At 44.2% G+C, this 16709-nt stretch overlaps 1 protein-coding gene across 1 annotated transcript in view; it reads right to left on the reverse strand.

Moving 5' to 3' along the window:
* LOC126162704 (acyl-CoA Delta-9 desaturase-like) overlaps positions 1-16709 on the reverse strand; it is a 314775-nt gene that overhangs the window by 286127 nt on the left and 11939 nt on the right. The window lies entirely within an intron of this gene.

Consider the following 16709-nt stretch of genomic DNA (forward strand, 5'->3'; position numbering starts at 1 on the left):
AGTGTAAAGATGCATAGAAAATAGTGTCTCCTACCAAGTATGGGGGATGGTGAGAGATTTTGCCTGATGTCATGCAGCCCACATAGCATAACTGTTACGCGTCTCCTTCCTCATGACAATTCTCGGCCGCTCTCTGCAGGGGCAGTGAAGACACTCTTGCAGCATTTTTCGGTGGGAAGTGTTTGGTCACCACAATACAGATCGTAATTGACTCCTCATGAGTTTCATCTGTGCTCACATGAACCCCTGGCTATGAAGACAATATTTTAGCACAGTCAACGAGCTGTAGAATAGCGCAGAGAATTGACGGGAAGCAGAGGCTGCTGCCTTCTGTGATGATGGGACTGGAAAGTTGGTACACAAATGTCTAAGTCTGAACGGCGACTATGTAGACAAGTATCTGGAAATGTTGAAGATAAAGCATTTTTGATTTTCATAGTGATTTCCATTTCGCGACCAGTCGGACTTTACTTTCCGAATAGGCCTCGTAAGAGGTGACCTTTTTTTTCCCCTTTGGGTAGCAAAATAACTCATGATGCCGAAACAGAGATAGTACGAGAGTCATTCCATAAATAATGGCATATGGGAGATGTTTCGACAACAGGAAAAAAAGCAAGGTATATTTTGGGTACCTTTGGTCTCAGCGCACTCTCGAGGTGTAATTGATGGAGGAAGAAACTCGAAGTATTAGTGAAGCAATGCACCAGCAAATAAGATCGGCTGCGTTTGTGGCCGTCGTGCTGTTATTTGGCGAAGGATGACGTACTTCCTCATTGTGTGACTCCACGCTGCAGCATGCAATCCCATTAGCGATGACAAAGGCACGCCTCTCGCCTCCATCTCACGCGGCGCCCCACCACCGAGAGCCGCAATATGGGTGCGTGGCGAACGTGATACACGAGCACCAAACAGTCATTCTCTCACACCACCTCGTGCAAGAACAGTTCGTATACATTACTAGGCAAAATCCACCGCATGCGCATAATAGAGACTGAATTGCCTGCGTTTTTCGGTACCAAATGTGCTGCGTAATCTCGGAAACATCCTTGACCCATGTGCGGAAGCTAAAAATATAATTTGCTCTCCTTGTGGCGTTTTTGTTCAGTTTCGACACGTATTTCTAACCTAAAATTATTACGAAAAGTCATCGGCTGGTGGTGACATTAGACAAGCATATGGTTCATACGAGAGCTGAGCAACAACTGCCCTTTCATTCTTCTTACAGACACCACTGACTACGCGATAAATCATGGGTCAAAAGACAATTTGATTAACTTCATAGTTGATAGAAAAGCTCGAAGATTGCTAATCTGTTTGGTTTGGAATCACGACTATAATTATTTGATTCAACAGCGGTTGACGGCAGAAGGCAGTATGAACGAAAAAATTAATATTCATCTTATAATAATGTAAAAAATAATTTAGCGATGCTTGTCATTCATATACATTTTGTAATAAAGGTTGTTTCTGGCGTTAAAATCATATTGTCACGTATATTTCTGAGATAGTATTACGTACGATTTAGATTATGACCCAAAGACATTGTACTCTGCAGAAGTGTCTCACGTTGTTGCCTGAACTTCTACGTCTTCATTGTGAAAAGACGCGCGTCTGAGTACATGACACACAGGCATCTGTGCATACCTATGGGTTACAGTAGCACAAGAATTGGTGTTTACGGAAGTACACGAAGTGTTAGTGAAAGCAGAGGAAATGAGACGGAACGCAAGAGCTCAAAAATCAAGACGAAATTAGAGCAACAAACTACGCAATTTCATTAATGAATTACTTTCAGTTTGAAACCCAAGTGCTGCGCAAATTTCTCTCTAAAAGTGAAGTTTTTTCTCTGCTTCTCTTTGTAGTTAGGTATTTTCCCTGTAAGGTGTTCCGTTGTTACTCATGAAGTTGTAAATGTAATGAAAACTCCAAACGGCAGATGTTTCTGTCTTATTTGGCATCGTGAGAAATGGTAAAACGATGGGCGGAGGATGGGGGGGGGGGGGGGGGTGATGAGGATGAGGGTTACACTAGCTTCGAACAAGATACAAATCACTAGGCAAGAAGTCTGGAAGTATGCCTGTCTATGCAGCTATTATCATCGATTTATCTCTGAAAAGTGGTCACCGTGCCACAACATTTTCAGCAAGCAAGATGACACGTTGTCTAAAATACCGACCTCGCATTCGGGACAACCGGTTCAAATTCTAGTGCTGTAATGCTGATTTACATATTCCGTAGTTTCCCTAAATTGGTTAAGTCGAATGCTGGGATGGTTCCTTTGAAGTCCTTCCCCACATTTTTTACAAACCGAGCTTGTGCTCCTTCTCTTAAGATCGTATCCTCGAAGGAAGGTTAAATCCTTGTCTTCCTTTTCTTACTACACTTCGACTTTCATGAATTTCTACACGCTCAGAGATTTCGAAATTGTCATTTTATCTTAATCTGTTTACGGACGATATCTCGCCATCTGTTAACCACAGGTGCCGTATCAGCTGTTTCCTCTGAGTATGTGAGAAGGAAACGTCAGTCAGAGGTGATTGTGTTGGGTTTGCAGAATCAGCTGTGTATCACTGCTGAAAGACTGGTTTATCTGTCACTGATACAGCCGGAAAATAACTTCTGCTCGAAATACAAACTACGTTGGCAATGATATTAAAAAAAAAACACTGCTTTATGGCCTTTCATGAAAGTTCAATGTGTCCTCCACAGCTCACACAACAAACGTGCAACCGATAGTCAAACTCGACGAATATTTTTGCGAAGATGTCTAGAGCTACCACTACTGCATGCGGCACCGCAGTTCATACAAAGGAAGCAACAGAGACAAAGTCTTTCGCAATCTTCTACAGAAAAGAATCGCATACCGTGTGATCAAATGACGTTGGGGGCCAATAGTGCAATGCCAGAACTGTACACCCATACGGCCGATCCATACCGTCAAAAATCACTCCGCACGGCTGTAATGAGATTACGTGTTGAAACGGAGAACTCAAGATGCGGTTTGTTGCTGTGCCGTCACCTTCTCGACTGAACGTACGTTGAGGTTGGATGAGCAGGTGATTGACTTAGCTGTACTAGGAACGTCCCTACCGGGAGCCAAACAAACCGGCACTTACAACATACACCAATGTACGAGGCGTGTTTTTTAAGTAAGTACCGTTCTGAAATTAAAAAAAAGACGTGCTAATATATCTCAATAATTTTATTTTTACATGAAAGCCTGTACCTTAATCTACTTTTCTACAGAATTTCCGCCAATACTGAGGCACTTGTCATAACGTTGTACCAGTTTTTGAATACCCTCCTCATAGAAGTCTGTCGCCTGACACTGCATCACCACTGTGTTGACTTCGTCATCGTCTTGAAGACGCTGACCGCCCAGGTGTTTCTTCAAGTGCAGGAACAGATGGTAGTCACTAGGCGCAAGATCGGGGCTGTACGGAGGATGATCTAGAGTTTCCCATCGAAAAGATGTGATGAGATCTTTCGTCTGATTCGCCACATGCGGACGGGCGTTGTCTTGCAGCAAAATGATGTCCTTGCTCAACTTCAATGGACTGTTGCTTTGATTCTGGTGTGACGTAGGCCACCCATGTTTCATCGCCAATAACAATTTGGCTTAAGAAATCATCACCGTCGTTGTGGTACCGCTCAAGGAAAGTCAATGCCCTGTCTAAATGTTTGGTTTTGTGCACATCCGTCAACATTTTCGGTACCCAACGTGCGCACAATTTTCGGTAATTCAAGTGCTCGGTCACAATGCCATACAAAACACTACGAGAAACGTTAGGAAATTCATCCCGCAAGGAGGAAATCGTAAAGCGTCTGTTTTCTCTCACCTTATTTTCCACTTCCTGCACCAAACTTTCATTAACGACCGAAGGACGCCCACTCCGTTGTTCACCATGCACATTTTTGCGTCCACCTTTAAATGCTCTCACCCACTTTCTTAACATTCCATCACTCATAATGTTTTCTCCGTAAACTGTACAGATCTCACGATGAGTATTGATCGCTTTTAGGCCTTTAGCACTAAGAAATCTTGTAACAGCCCCTACTTAACAGTCGGCGGGACTCACGATTATCGGAGGCATCTTAAACACTCAGTACACAACGTAAACAAGGAAGAATCATACTGTAATGGCGTCGGTGCGTAGATTAAGGTACAGGCTTTCATGTGAAAATAAAATTATTGAGATATCTTAGCACGTCTTTTTTTTAATTTCAAAACGGTACTTACTTAAAAAACACGCCTCGTAAATTTCCAGTTTCACAGTCAATTTCTATCTTCATTCGTGTAGAAAATGTGATGGATCTTTCTGAAACTCTCTGTAGCATGCGATGGTTGGCCCTCTCCCTCTAAAGTGCTCTCACGTGTTTCGGAATAGGAAACTATCCGAGAATTCAAGAATGTGTGGCACAGTTAGTGATATAGCTTTCCGACCAGATTGAATGACAGTGCTATTATATGGGTAGGGGGAGACAGGGGACTTTCCTCCCGAATGAACTAACCTTGAACTATCAATCAACATTACTTAGGGTAAGTTCTGTTCAAACAAAAGTTTTTCCAGCATAGCATACAAGCCCTCGCCAAAAGCTCAGAGCGATAACACGCAGATTGAAGGGTGAACTACCTCGCAAATCTTTGTATTAGGGTACGCTGCATTACGTATGTTGAACGACAGCTGTTGTTCGTGTTTTTCGTATCGCGATACACTTTTCAGACAGACTGATACTACCTTAAACTCTAGCCAGCATAATGCACGCATTCATGCTCATCGCACTCGCAGATCCCAGACAAAGAGCAACAGCAGAAATAGAGGGGAAGAAGCAGGAAAATGACTCTTCGATATCCCTTGTTTGGCTATGAATCATTCAACTCTCTGGGCTTAGATCAAGAAACGTATAACTGCAACGACGGCCTGCCGAACTTACCTCCGAATTACTTTTTTCAACGCATGGCACCATTTGGCGTCGCTGACGCATACTGAACTTCCGTACCTGTTTTACTACTGGTATATAAAGACGCACAACAATTTACTCTACAGTCTCTGTTCAATTCGGAGCTCTCTGGAATATATAATCTTGCTGTACATTTGCAGAACTTGGACTTCGATACTATGGAAATTAGCGGGTGCCGAAGTGCGTCTTATCTGTCAAGCTGTCTGATAATGAAATCTCGCCCGTCGAGGTATGAGAGCTTATTGTTCCTGCTGTACCTCAGCAAACAGCACCGTAAAGTAATTTGAGCTATGGTTTCACCCCAAATTAATAAAATTTTTCCCAAACTTTTCCTCTGATAGAACACTTGGAGAATAATAATTCTTTGGTGGAATACATTGTTGATTTTGACAATTAACAAAATCTTTGAAATGAGAAGAAATTTTTTTACTCAGTGATTTCTTCAATTTTAAACCATAAATAATAAAACAGAAATCATAATAATTTTTTTAAAAAAGTAATGTGTCGGAAAAAGCTGCCATGCTGTTAATAGTTTTTCGCGGAGCACCTGTTCACTTCCTGCAGAACACCAGTGTTCTGTGGAATACACTTTGAGAAACCCTGGACTAATATATTCATTATACATGGTGTTTCACAATTCCTATATAGGCTTCTATGGCCTGTAGTGCGATTATAATATTTAAAGTTTTGACATCGAATCCATGACCGGAAATGTACCGTTTGGATACAAAATAAGTTCGATGTTTGAATCAGTTTCCATTTTCCCGCTGAACGGTATAGTACGTAATGGTAGAGTTGCACAACGCGCATATCGAGAACGGTTTCTGGATAGCCTCAGTCTACAACACACTATTTTCGTCCGACTACGACAACTGCTGAGGGAAACTGGTGCTTTCACAACTGTAGCCAAGGCGCTGTGAAAACATCCCTGACAGTTGCGGTGGGTTGGGCGCAGCAGCGCCGCGCGCCTGTTGCACCCAGTCACGTTACGCGATTTTGTAAACGTCTCAGCAGCAATGCATCACTGTTATCAGAACATCATAGAATGCTACTAGTTTAAAGAGGCCTCATTGTGAGTCTCCATATGGCCGGCAGGTCTAATCGTGCGGTACCCAGATTTCTACGACATTGGATGTAACAATGGCCCGGTGTTGGACTGGAAGGGAATGTGTGGGCACACATGCTCTTCGTCAAGGTTCTAGTCGAAAACCTCCGACAATCACGAGGGAGAATAGCCGTATTGTGCAACAAGCACATCGTAAGCCTTTCACATAAGCCACTGCCATCCGAGAACAAGTAATGGACTCCTGTGACATTCTGTGTCATCACGCACTGTTTGTCTGAGGCTAGCAGCAGCCGGAATAGCGAATTACCGCCCCAGGCGTACGCTGCCGTTAAGAACGCAACAAAAACGGCAGCGTTCGTAGTGCCGTCCTGACCAGGAAGTGTGGTATATGGAGCCATCGGGTATGATTTCAGGCCACGGCTGGTGGTGACCGAGAGAACGCTGACGGCATAACGGTATGTCACGGACATCCAGCATCCTCATGTGTTAAGTCTCCTGTGACAGTATCACGGTGCCATTTTTCAATAGGAACACACGTCTCTATGAACTAGGGACGGGGAGATCTGACCGGTAAAAACCGTTACCGGTGTTTTGGTTCTGAATAATTTTTCGGTATTTTTTTGGTCTTAGTTATGACAGACATTTTTCATTTGTTATTAATAACCGAATACCGAAATATCAGTTGGCCGTAGCAGCATCGTTACAATTTTTCATTTTTAAACAAACCTTTTTTTTTTAAAAAAAAGAAGTAACTTTTATCCGTAAAATATGCATTGATTTGAATTATTACGTTATTATAAAAAGTTCAGTGCTATTTTAATAATGATGCCCACAGAAACGAACAACGTTGTTGTTGTTGTTGTGGTCTTCAGTCCTGAGACTGGTTTGATGCAGCTCTCCATGCTACTCTATCCTGTGCAAGCTTCTTCATCTCCCAGTACCTACTGCAACCTACATCCTTCTGAATCTGTTTAGTGTATTCATCTCTTGGTCTCCCCCTACGATTTTTACCCTCCACGCTGCCCTCCAATGCTAAATTTGTGATCCCTTGATGCCTCAAAACATGTCCTACCAACCGATCCCTTCTTCTAGTCAAGTTGTGCCACAAACTTCTCTTCTCCCCAATCCTATTCAATACCTCCTCATTAGTTACGTGATCTACCCACCTTATCTTCAGCATTCTTCTGTAGCACCACATTTCGAAAGCTTCTATTCTCTTCTTGTCCATACTACACTCCTGGAAATTGAAATAAGAACACCGTGAATTCATTGTCCCAGGAAGGGGAAACTTTATTGACACATTCCTGGGGTCAGATACATCACATGATCACACTGACAGAACCACAGGCACATAGACACAGGCAACAGAGCATGCACAATGTCGGCGCTAGTACAGTGTATATCCACCTTTCGCAGCAATGCAGGCTGCTATTCTCCCATGGAGACGATCGTAGAGATGCTGGATGTAGTTCTGTGGAACGGCTTGCCATGCCATTTCCACCTGGCGCCTCAGTTGGACCAGCGTTCGTGCTGGACGTGCAGACCGCGTGAGACGACGCTTCATCCAGTCCCAAACATGCTCAATGGGGGACAGATCCGGAGATCTTGCTGGCCAAGGTAGTTGACTTACACCTTCTAGAGCACGTTGGGTGGCACGGGATACATGCGGACGTGCATTGTCCTGTTGGAACAGCAAGTTCCCTTGCCGGTCTAGGAATGGTAGAACGATGGGTTCGATGACGGTTTGGATGTACCGTGCACTATTCAGTGTCCCCTCGACGATCACCAGTGGTGTACGGCCAGTGTAGGAGATCGCTCCCCACACCATGATGCCGGGTGTTGGCCCTGTGTGCCTCGGTCGTATGCAGTCCTGATTGTGGCGCTCACCTGCACGGCGCCAAACACGCATACGACCATCATTGGCACCAAGGCAGAAGCGACTCTCATCGCTGAAGACGACACGTCTCCATTCGTCCCTCCATTCACGCCTGTCGCGACACCACTGGAGGCGGGCTGCACGATGTTGGGGCGTGAGCGGAAGACGGCCTAACGGTGTGCGGGACCGTAGCCCAGCTTCATGGAGACGGTTGCGAATGGTCCTCGCCGATACCCCAGGAGCAACAGTGTCCCTAATTTGCTGGGAAGTGGCGGTGCGGTCCCCTACGGCACTGCGTAGGATCCTACGGTCTTGGCGTGCATCCGTGCGTCGCTGCGGTCCGGTCCCAGGTCGACGGGCACGTGCACCTTCCGCCGACCACTGGCGACAACATCGATGTACTGTGGAGACCTCACGCCCCACGTGTTGAGCAATTCGGCGGTACGTCCACCTGGCCTCCCGCATGCCCACTATACGCCCTCGCTCAAAGTCCGTCAACTGCACATACGGTTCACGTACACGCTGTCGCTGCATGCTACCAGTGTTAAAGACTGCGATGGAGCTCCGTATGCCACGGCAAACTGGCTGACACTGACGGCGGCGGTGCACAAATGCTGCGCAGCTAGCGCCATTCGACGGCCAACACCGCGGTTCCTGGTGTGTCCGCTGTGCCGTGCGTACTCAACCGTTCAGAAGTTATGACGATTTCAATCCATGTAGTTCAACAATTGTCACTCTGTATTTGTATTAGAGTTGGTTTTCACCTATGTACTGCAGCAAAAGAAGCCTCCAGGAGCTCACGACGATATCCACCAGATCATTTATACCCTTCGCGTGCAGAGTGTCTCAAACCTTTTGCGTCAAATTGAAACAGGTACTAGTGGGCCTACAACCGATTAGATTGAGACCAATGGGCGGAAGTACATGTTTATTGTGTCATGTAGATACTCAGCAAACACCGCACAACAACAGCATAGCTCATAGTAATTGTTCAAAGCGACCATCGGGAATCTCAGGCCATGTATTGCACCGGAGCATGCCGTTCTGCCGCAATCCCGCAAAGATACCGGGTGTGTATTGTACACTGGAACAGGCAGCGGCTCACAGACAGCTTACACCCCTGACCACCAAACACACATAGTGTACACAGCTCATGACACGTGCGTCGTATGACGACAGCATGCGTAGCACCTGCGCACGCACAGTACTATTCCCGGTGCCAGTTGCCATTACATCAGACAGCTTGTGGTGTGTCTACGATGAGGTGTGTTATTGCGTACAGTGCGTGACGCCTAGTCAAAGATGGAACGTTATTCATCACGAGAGCTGTCAGACATGCATTTAATGTACGGTGCGGCAGGATCTAGTGCCCAGAAAGCAGTACCAATGTAGAGACAACTCTTACCCGAACTGGAAGAAGTTTATCTCCGCGGCTACCAATTAACGAGAAACGGGGTCGCTTACGCCACAGAGAACCGATCAAGGTCCTCGCCAAAGACATGTCCGAACAAAAGACTTTGAGGAGACGGTGTTGGATGGTGTGGCCGACCACCCAGCAATAAGCACCCGTCAACTTGCCCGTGAAACGCATACTTTGAACGATACAGTGTGGAGAGAAGTGGTGCTACAGGTATTACATCTCTGTCATAAAGAAAGTGTGTAAGCATTGGGACCAAAGAATTTTGAGTACCGCGTTCACTTCTACCAGCGGATTATCCACCGCAGTGCTGTAGTGCCGTACTTGGTACAGTTTGTATTGTTCATGGATGGGGTTTCGTTCACCGATGTATCGGCGGGCATCGTCAAAGATCGTCTTATAGGACCTTATTTGCTGCCTCCCTGTTTGACTGGTCGATCTTACCTGGTGTTCCAGCCACTGTTCTTGGAGACTGCACATCTTATTGTACGTGATTTCAGTACGACGGTGCATCAGCCTACTTCGATGTTAATGCCCGCGAGCACCTGAACTACACGTAACCTCATCGTTGAATTGCGAGATGGGGTCCTGTCCCATGCCCAGAGCGATCGGCGGATGTCACACCTCTGACCTTTTCCTTGGAGTTACGTCAAGACGTTTTTTATGGAAACCCCGTAGAAACGGATGAACGCCTATTTGCTAGGGTGCAAGCTGCCTGCCTCTTGGTTCAACAGACACCACGGATCTTTGGGAGAGTGTGGCAGAATTTCATGCAGCGTTGCCATGCATGCATTGAGAGTGGCAGTCAACACTTTCAACAATTACTATGAGCTACGTTGTTGTTATGTGGTGTTCGCTTGTTTGTACATAACACAATAAATATGCATTTCCGACCATTAGCTTCTTATCTCAATAAAATTGGCTGCGGACCCACTTTCACCTGTTCCAATTTGACCTGAAAGGTTTGAGACACCCTGTATAGGTAACCGTCCTGGGGATGTGCCAGAACTTACTTTCCTATCGGACGTATTTTTCTCTTAATCATGACGAACTGAATTCTATAAACTAGAAAGTCTTCAAGTCCGATAACAAAGCTAGTGCGATATTCTATGAGCTCGTATTTTATTTAATAGATGATGGTGTGAAATTCATTTTGTGAAGCCATACACCATTTGCCTGCTGACTATCTCAGTCGCGCATATCGAGCATGAATGGTGACGATAAGATAAGGTGGCTTACAGCAGGATGTAGATAATAGGGATTTCGCGCTAATCCGTCGGTAGCAGGACGGTACAGGCTCAATATTGCATCTGCAGTCACAGAGCCTTCCGTCTCACGTTAGTATGACAGCTCACCGCGCAGACACGTGTAAACGTAGAAACGAAGGACAACAGCAAATCCAGAAATGAGTAAGCATTCTAATTGACAACCCTCGACCGTGTAACGGCTAGTCTCACTTAAAACGAGAAGAAGAAAGATTCGAAGAACTACCCGTAAATGGTTACTGGTGTGGACTTCCGTTGGCAAGTCTTTGATTTCTTTCTTCATTAGACGCTGATACTTGTAGTCAAATTTTTCACTGCTTTGCAGAACTATGCGTTTTTTTTCGTTTTTCGCAGTATACTTTTTCGAATACCACTGTTTACTGTTTAGCTGTGTACTTTCTATTTTTATGGCTGCTTTGCAGAACTACGCATTTTTTTACGTTTCATACAGCACACGTTTTTCTCGAACAGCACTGTTTACTCTTTATTTGTATAAATAAAAGTGTGCTGTGTAAAACATAAAAAAGGCATAATTCTGCAAAGCAGCGAACAATTAGACCACAAGTATCAGTGCCTAATGAAGAAAGAAATCAAAGACGTACTAACAAAAAATGGTTCAAATGGCTCTGAGCACTATGGGACTTAACTGCAGTGGTCATCAGTCCCCTAGAACTTAGAACTACTTAAACCTAACTAACCTAAGGACATCACACACATCCATGCCCGAGGCAGGATTCGAACCTGCGACCGTAGGGGTCGCGCGGTTCCAGACTGTAGCGCCTAGAACCGCTCGGCCACTCCGGCCGGCTGACGTACTAACAGACGCCATTTCCTGATGTAGGCGAAAAATCAAGCAGAAATCATCACCACTGACGATGCAATACTTTAATAAAGCGAAACACGTCTGGTGAGAAAAAACACGCCTTTTCTTTTAGTTGTAACGGCGGAACAAAAGTACCCCCAAGAATTCGGTAAGTTTACTACGTTATGCTACAAGTTACAAACTTCACTGGATCCTTTAAATTGTTATGCATCTCTTGCATCATAAAGTGGGTTAATGTGTATTTTAAGAAAAATAATACGGTATATTTCTTGCCTCAGCTTCGACGTTGAATATTGCCATTACGTAAGTGCAGTTCTATGATGAAAAATGATTAACGTGTTGTGATGAGTTACACCGTCGAAAATCGATAATGACGTGAATAAATATTATTTATTATAATTTGTTGCTAAACTTCTCAACAAAATATTTAGAGCACGTGGTGTAAAGGGATTAAAACGGCGCCGAACCACCTTACTATAGAGGTCGCTGAGCTGCGTCGGCATTCGCGTCACATTTGGCCTCACCTAACTCTGGTGAGTTGAACTTTATACTCCTCTCGGTGTCCTGGTCTACTGAAAGTTTCACATCTTACAGTATTCCATAATAATTTCCTTCACTGTAAAAACAAATAACAGTCGCAGTGTAGCACCAAAACGTCTGTGTTATGGATCCTTGATATTACCACTGATTCTACAATTCTTACTGTTTGTGGGAGATACATTTTATTCCTTATTTTAACCCCGGAAACACGAGCTTCAGCTATCTTGTTGGAGGCCGGCCGGAGTGGCCGTGCGGTTCTAGGCGCTACAGTCTGGAGCCGAGCTGCCGCTACGGTCGCAGGTTCGAATCCTGCCTCGGGCATGGATGTGTCTGATGTTCTTAGGTTAGTTAGGTTTAATTAGTTCTAAGTTCTAGGTGACTGATGACCTCAGAAGTTAAGTCGCATAATTTTTAATCTGTGTGCTCTTGGATGGCATATTTTATACCAAAAAAACTGACAGTCTTAATATACTTCTATCTCGATAGATTTATATTTTTGATTGCAGTAATAGAGTCCACTTTCTGGGGAATCAAACGAAGATGGTTAGAAATTTCTACCAATTCAGTGCGCCATATAATTTACATGTGATTACTAATTTGTAGAAACTGAAATTTTGGACTTCAGATACTGTATTTAAGTCCTAGGAGCTTCTCACGTCAGAGTGTTTCTTAATGTAAACAATTCCTTGCAAACTCTACACGTTCTCCGCAACCGAACCTGCTGCTTGTGTTGTACAATGTGTACATGATGTATCTATAGCGTCACTACAAGATTCCAGCATACAGAGGGGTCTGAGGAATCTGCAATTGTGATAAAGACCGAATCACAATATTTTCAGTTTGAGTCTGAGGATACTTTCTTTCGTCTCTGAGAACAAAACTGGACATTGACAACTGTGCTGAGACCGCACGGGAGAAGACAGCAAGTTTCACTAATGTCGACAATCTCCGGAAGGAGACGGGAATGGTTTCGTGTCATACACAGGGCTGCAACCTCCACTCTATTGCTATTCTTAGGGTGGCATCTTCTACACGGAAAACAGTGCTGTCCTTTTACGATGCAAACCGAGTACATGTTGGCTTCCTTTCCCTTCCGCTATGTTGTTCCCATGAAAAGGCCAGTTATGTACCTAATACTGGAGCTACTTCTAACCAGCACCTTCTTCCTTCTTTTCTATATTTTCTTAACAGACGATAGTACGCTGATCGAGCAGAAGAGGCATGTATTGCTGGGTCAGACTCACAGTGGCAGACAATGTTTTGATCTATTCACCATCAAAATTGTGACTGACGTAAGGTCCAGTTCACATCTCATATCCTTTTTTCCTGAGGAAGACCTAAGGTTCTGACACAATCATCCAGCCAAAGCGTGGTATCTAAGGAAGTGTTCATCACGCTTCACTTTGAAACCCGTAGTTAGTAGGCGGCAGGTATGCGGCATCACTAGGCAGCCCTACCATTTAATCTATAGAACAGCCTACAGCAGCTTGGAGGACACGGTTAACAAGGACGAAGATAGCTTATAAATCTACTTCCCTATCCGAGATAGCTAGTGATCGCCTTCCGTGGTTCTCGACCCGAAGGTAACCGTTTCGAATACGTATGAGGGAAGAAATTTTCACCGCCAGTGTTTGGCCGGAAAAGGGAGGTGAAGTGGTGCTTTAAAATTCGTGATCACCAGACTTTGCGCCAATTTTCTGGGTTAAATTCAAAGCCTCTCTGCAGCGACCCATGGACTGAAAGGGTGTGACACTGTCGACAGTGATCCTCCGGGTCTGGTGAGGGCGTTAAGGTCGACCCCCTTCATGATATTCATCTACATCTACATGATTACTCTGCAATTCACATTTAAGTGCTTGGCAGAGGGTTCATCGAACCACAATCATACTATCTCCCTAGCATTCCATTCCCGAACAGCGGGGAAAACGAACACCTAAACCTTTCTGTTCGAGCTCTGATTTCTCTTATTTTATTTTGATGATCATTCCTACCTATGTAGGTTGGGCTCAACAAAATATTTTCGCATTCGGAAGAGAAAGTTGGTGACTGAAATTTCGTAAATAGATCTCGCCGCGACGAAAAACGTCTTTGCTTTAATGACTTCCATCCCAACTCGCGTATCATATCTGCCACACTCTCTCCCCTATTGCGTGATAATACAAATCGAGCTGCCCTTTTTTTGCACCCTTTCGATGTCCTCCGTCAATCTCACCTGGTAAGGATCCCACACCGCGTAGCAATATTCTAACAGAGAACGAACGAGTGTAGTGTAAGCTGTCTCTTTAGTGGACTTGTTGCATCTTCTAAGTGTCCTGCCAATGAAACGCAACCTTTAGCTCACCTTCCCCACAATATTATCTATGTGGTCTTTCCAACTGAAGTTGTTCGTAATTTTTACATCCAGGTACTTGAATTGACAGCCTTGAGAATTGTACTATTTATCGTGTAATCGAATTCCAATGGATTTCTTTTGGAACTCATGTGGATCACCTCACACTTTTCGTTATTTAGCGTCAACTGCCACCTGCCACACCATACAGCAATCTTTTATAAATCGCTTTGCAACTGATACTGGTCTTCGGATGACCTTACTAGACGGTAAATTACAGCATCATCTGCGAACAACCTAAGAGAACTACTCAGATTGTCACCCAGGTCATTTATATAGATCAGGAACAGCAGAGGTCCCAGGACGCTTCCCTGGGGAACACCTGATATGTGACAGTGCTGCGTTTCTCCATCTCCTCATATCTCTAATCTCCTTCAACGAAACAAACAAAGCTTTCCAACTCCTCGTGCACTCATTACAGTCTACTCAAGAGACACTCTCAAAGACACAATTCTCATACCTCTCAAGGGAAAGGCGCCATTGTGCAGGAAATTCCGTCTGTCGCGGAAACTCTCGAGGGAAAGGTGCTGTTGTTCACGAGCGTCCGTGTGCTGCAGAATCCTAGAGCATATTTCCTTGAGGCAAAGAAGCTTCTCTCAAAGGATCAGTACACATTCAAGAAATCCACTAATGTGAATTACATCTTGTTTATTCACAAATGGTGTACCGTAAGCTGGGGTTACTTTGTCCCTTTGTGGATTAACTTTGGCCCATTCGTCAGAAAAAGTATTAAATTTTTCCGCTAAAATTACGTCATTAGCATTGATTAAACAAGGCAATATGTATTTACAATACGTGAAGAATGATCTAGAAAGTAATGAGTTCCACTAAGTAATAGTGTGTTGGCAGCATTGGACTCGATGTTGATCATACACATTTTAACAGCTATTACATCCCACTAATTACTGCCTGGAGGGTTCACATCTGCTAAGCTAAAATATGGTAATAATAATTCTGGATTTCGTCAGTATTAGGTAATAAGGTGAGAAACTCATTTGTCTGAAATTAAATTTAGATAATATAGTTCACGCTTCTGTCAAATGGGAACATTGTTGCAAAACATGAGGTTACTTAGTCCGGGTCAAAAAACCCCAAACTAAAGGTGAAGTAGTACTAGAATCTGATTGTGATTCTGAAAGCTTCTCTGATCTGCAAGATGATGTCCAGCACCACAAAATGTTGAAAGATAAATTAGCAGTTGGGCAATAGCTATAGTCTTTTTCTACATCTACATCTACATCCATACTCCGCAAGCCACCTGACGGTGTGTGGCGGAGGGTACCTTGAGGACCTCTATCGGTTCTCCCTTCTATTCCAGTCTCGTATTGTTCGTGGAAAGAAAGATTGTCGGTATGCCTCTGTGTGGGCTCTAATCTCTATGATTTTATCCTCGTGGTCTCTTTGCGAGATATACGTAGGAGGGAGCAATATACTGCTTGACTCCTCGGTGAAGGTATGTTCTCGAAACTTTAACAAAAGCCCGTACCGAGCGACTGAGCGTCTCTCCTGCAGAGTCTTCCACTGGAGTTTATCTATCATCTCCGTAACGCTTTCGCGATTACTAAATGATCCTGTAACGAAGCGCGCTGCTCTCTGTTGGATCTTCTCTATGTCTTGTATCAACCCTATCTGGTACGGATCCCACACTGCTGAGCAGTATTCAAGCAGTGGGCGAACAAGCGTACTGTAACCTACTTCCTTTGTTTTCGGATTGCATTTCCTTAGGATTCTTCCAATGAATCTCAGTCTGGCATCTGCTTTACCGACAATCAACATTATATGATCATTCCATTTTAAATCACTCCTAATGCGTACTCCCAGATAATTTATGGAATTAACTGCTTCCAGTTGCTGACCTGCTATATTGTAGCTAAATGAAAAAAAATGGCTCTGTGCACTATGCAACTTAACTTGAGGTCATCAGTCGCCTAGAACTTCGAACTAACTAAACCTAACGAACCTAAGGACATCACACACATCCCACTTCTGAGGTCATCAGTCGCCTAGAACTTAGAACTAACTAAACCTAACGAACCTAAGGACATCACACACACCCATGCCCGAGGCAGGACCGTAGCGACCGTAGCGTAGCAAAATGATAAAGCGTCTTTCTTTCTATGTATCCGCAGGACATTACACTTGTCTACATTGAGATTCAATTGCCATTTCCTGCACTATGCATCAATTCATTGCAGATCCTCCTGCATTTCAGTACAATTTTCCATTCTTACAACCTCTCGATTTATTACAGCATCACCCGCAAAAAGCCTCAGTCAACTTCCGATGTTATCCACAAGGTCTTTTATATAGGGTTATTAAAAATGATTGAAGCGATTTCACAGCTCTACAAGAACTTTATTATTTGAGATAT

The sequence above is a fragment of the Schistocerca cancellata genome, chromosome 2, assembly GCF_023864275.1.
Source record: "Schistocerca cancellata isolate TAMUIC-IGC-003103 chromosome 2, iqSchCanc2.1, whole genome shotgun sequence".
NCBI lineage: Eukaryota > Metazoa > Arthropoda > Insecta > Orthoptera > Acrididae > Schistocerca > Schistocerca cancellata.